We start from the raw sequence: 4,435 nt of genomic DNA on the forward strand, positions 1-4,435 counted from the left end.
GGCGGGTGCGCTGGCGAAACGGAGAGGGATCTTGCGTGTGAACCGTACTTGCTTCTCCCGCCCTCCTCCCCGCCCTCCCCCGTCCCCTCTCATCCCCGGCGCGCGCTTCGGCCCCTCGGCCCGCGGCCCGAGCGTATGAGTGCCCGGCCCCCGAACGTCTTTTCATGAATGAATCGTGTATACGAGGCGCCGTAGTGCGGGGGCGTGGGGTGCCCCCCCCCTCATTTAGGTGGCCGGGCGCCAAGTCGGACAGGCGCCGCCCGGGTGGCGCCCCCTCCACCTCTTCTAGTTGTTCTACTCGAGTGTCGCCTGCCGGGAAGTGTCTCTCCTCCGCTGACGTATGATCCTGGCTGGTGGATCCTGGATCCGCATCCTGCTGGAGCTGGAGTCCTTAATTAAGATTGCGAATCTGGACCCACCTGAGAAGTTTACTTGGAGTTAAGATCCTTCCAACCAGGCCCTATAACTGGATTTATTTAAACTTTTGCAGCCCGGATCAGTTTCTCGGTCCTGGATCTGGCCCTGCACACTAGATCTGTATCCTAGCCTTTGACATAGGATGGCGCTCTAGCACCATCCTCCTCCACACGCCCTCTATTCTGGAGCAGGAGAGTCCTGGAATCTCCAGGGAGGACGCTATCCAGGACAAGATCAACGCCGCCGACATCCTGCCGTTCCTCCCGTAGCGCGGCAGTCGGCGGCCTTTCCCGCAAAAAAAAGCTTTCTGAATCACCCGACGGGCTCCCAGTGCAGGAGGGGTGACCGGCCTGGAGAGCGCCCGGAGCGCCTGGAGCAGCGCCCTGGAGTGAGTCAGGTGGCGGCAACCCGAAATTCCTTCTCGGCCGGGGCCTGGGGCGACTGTAACTGGAGCGCGTTCGCCTGGAGATACGTGGCTGTGACGACCGGCGCAGGCCAGCCAGTTTTAGTTTGGGGCGGATCATCTTTCGCGGAACACCCCGGAGGGGCGCCTCAGCGGACGCCCCGGGCTCTGCAACACCTGCTCGGCCACAACCTTGTGCAACATTTGTGAAGCTTGGCGATATGAGAAGAAGCAACGCTTAACTTCTCGGAAGATCTTATCTTATCGTTAACGTTTGGGATAGATTATCATTTTTTAAACATGAGTAGAAGCAAAAGCAACGACAAATATAAATTTGAAAATAACATAAAATAGATACATTTGGGAAAAAGAACGTGTAAAACTTTTTGACTTTATTTTTAAAATCTGCAAGAGGCGTTTGAACTTTGCACCTCCAACACCCTGGACGTGTTCTCTGTATATCGCAGTACGTAAAATCTCAGTAAAATTGAAGGTTTTAAAAGTTTCAAAATACTCCCCCAAACTTACACGGGGCCCATAGGAATCCCACATGGTTAATTTAGAGCGATCAAAAAAATAAAAATAATTGTCAATTGAAACCACACAGGTTGTCAAAATTTCGGTCCTCTTTCGGAGGACTGTCCGATTTCTGGCCTTCGAAGCGGCCAAAAGTTGGACTTCGCTTAAAAGGAAATTATTGGATAGCAAAGCTGCCAAACATTCTACTATACTACATACTACTATGGGTGGGTCTCTAAAAAAGGGCCAAAATTTGGAATTCAAAAAATGATGTCGGAATTGTGGCAAAGCGGGTGGCTCCCGCCCTACTCCGTGCGGCCGCGCAAGTGCACGGCGCTCACACCCACACCTGGCTGGTACCACAGCGGCTAGCCTGGCCCACGCCCATAGGGCCCCCCACGCCCCAGTCAGATGACGCACACCCATACTACTTCCGCACACAAAGTAAGTAGTGAGCGCAAGTCGCGGTCATGTCGACTACGGGATCGCGGGATCGTCAGAATAAAGGAGGGTGAGAGCGAGCAGACACGGGGTGGGCGCGGGCTTGGTGGTGCAGCCGCTCGGGCAGCCGCATCAGGCAGAGCTTAGTGCGAACGCGTGCCGAGGAACGGCCATTCAACGCCGCCAACTTTCGTCGACCGCGCCGAGAAGGCTCAGCAGGTCCCCGCTCTCTGTCTGTCCCCCCCCCCCGCCCCCCGCCCCTCTCTCTCCCGCTGAACTCTTTACCACCGTCCCATTATAATGAACTCGGACATTTCGCTACTGTCCTCCGCGGATGAGTAATCCGGGGAGGGGAAGGGGGAGCGGCCACGCGCTCAGCGCGCCAATGCCGTGCCCCCTCCCCCCCCCCTCTCAACCTTTCCCCCCCGGCGGGGGGTCTCGCTCGGACGTCGACCGTATACGTCAAGCGCGGCGGGAAGGGAACAAGCGAAAAGTATTATAATACGGTAAAACAAAAAGCAATAAGCGGGCTTCACTTTAACAGTGTACGATGACTCTCGTCATTCCTCGAGCCGCCTGCACGTGACCACGCCGGCCTTGCGCAATGAGCTCTCATTGAACTCCGTCAAAGTGACAATAATTTCAAATTATTGATTTCGCTCATAATTGTTGTTGCGTACTTGGTTTTGTTTCTTGCCTTTCGAAAGGATTGCGCATCATCACGCACAACGCATTTTATTATTATTTTTTTTCAAATTTTTTGACGGGGAAAGGGGGCCGAGGTGGTAGAGGGAAGGCCGAGGGGGAGGCTTGGGTTGCGTGGTGAAGACATCTTGAGGTATGCCCTATTTTCCGCCCTTCGGCGAGGATAGGACGGTGGCGTTGCCCAGGACGTCAGTGTTTGTGTACGGGCAGGAATGCAGAGACGGGGAGGATTGGGGGGGGGGGGGTGGTGGTAGCAGTCGTGGAGGGAGGTTTAAGGGCGCGTAGAGCTCCAAGGGGAGCTGGACGCGGGGTCCCGGGTGGTGGAGAGGTGTAGGTGCCGCAGGTGGCCTGCCTCCTGGGGCAGTCTAGCTCCCGCGTCCTGGGGATCGTGGGCGTGAACGACGTACTACTGCTCCCAGGGCGAGATCTTCGGTGGACGGAGGACGGGGTCCTCAGGATGGCTGAGGGTGCGAGTCCCCTGGTGGTGGTGGTGGTGGGCGCCGTGGTCTCGGGGCGACGTTGGGTCACGGGTGCAAAGACCTCGTCTCCGGCCCCGGGGGTCGAAATAAGGTCCATGACGGCGGAGGTCGGGCACCCGGAGAGAAAATTGAGGAGGGACGGGGTGGTAATCGTCAAGGGGTTGCAGCCCAAGGGGAAGCTCAGAGGAGACGAAGGTGGAGGGCTGGGGCCCGCGGGGACGCGCTGCCGTTAGAAGTGGAATTGCAGGCACGTCCTGTACCCCCGCGCAGCTGGTGGGCGCGTGTGCGGTCGGAGAGGGGGGGGGGGACCTCGTCAGACCATGACGCCGTCAAAGGGTTGTTTCCGACGAACGAGCCCCGCGTGATGCCCATAGCGCCAGCGCCCCATAGGATGTAGGCCTTCCTGCGCAGAGCGCGCTCTGTGCTGCGCGCCTCCCCCCGCTGCTGCTGACGTCACCACGTCACACAAGATGCAGCGACATTTTCGTAATTGCGCTCGAGCCTGGGGGGATCATCGCTCTCTCTATCGCACTTACGATTATTATTGCGCAACCGGAAACAAACCGGAACACCACCGTCTCGTTTTTGTTTGCAAACACACTGGTCTTCCCCCTGCCGTGCCTGCAATCTCTCTCTCTCTCTCTCTCTCTCTCTCTCTCTGGCCTACACCCACACATCCAGCGCGCCGTCACATCCCATCCCTCGCCTGTTTGCCGAAGGGCTTTGCGTTCCTCTCGCTCTTTTCAACGCGCTCATTATCGGCAGTCGGGCGGCCTTATTCGCACGCCAGGCCCGGCGGACGGCGCTGGCAATAACGCCCCTCTCAGGCGGACGGGAAAAAAGTGCTCGTCGTCCTGGGCAAAAAGTTAAATTGGCTACAATAGTTGCTCATCGATAAAAAAAAACCTTTAAATCTGGTGAAACCCGTTTAACATTATTTCAATTATTCCATTTCTTTCACTGATATTTTAAATTTTGTTTATTGAAACAAAGCTTCAATTGCATCTCCAATCATAGGAGACATTAAAAGGTTATCAATCTGGCCTGTTAATGTCTGCTTCACAACTTGTACAGCACGTACAGCTTGTATAAGGTACATAGACTGGTGTGTTTTTGACGAGTCATCATGACTGGGTCCTCTCGCGTTTCTCGTGGCGGCACGGGGGACTGTCTCGCACTTTGCGAAATGCGTAGCGGCGGCGGCGCGTGTCGGGCGCACGGTGGGGTTTTCGAGTGGCGAGTTTGCGTTGCATCTCGCAGCGACAAGGGGAGCGAGGTGGGGCGGGGTGTGGCGAGGTGGGGCGGGGCGGGGTTCCCGCGCGCCGCTGGGGCCCGAGGAGACCCTGGCATCACCCGGGTCAAACGCTGACGAAGCGTGAGCGTGCCGAGGTGGTGGGGCGCAGCGCAGCGGCCTCAGCCTCCCAGACGGGCAGACGCCATCATCGGCCGGGGGAAGAGAAAGAGAGAGAGG

This window comes from Frankliniella occidentalis, unplaced genomic scaffold (assembly GCF_000697945.3).
Source record: "Frankliniella occidentalis isolate FOCC.00 unplaced genomic scaffold, Focc_3.1 Scaffold151, whole genome shotgun sequence".
NCBI lineage: Eukaryota > Metazoa > Arthropoda > Insecta > Thysanoptera > Thripidae > Frankliniella > Frankliniella occidentalis.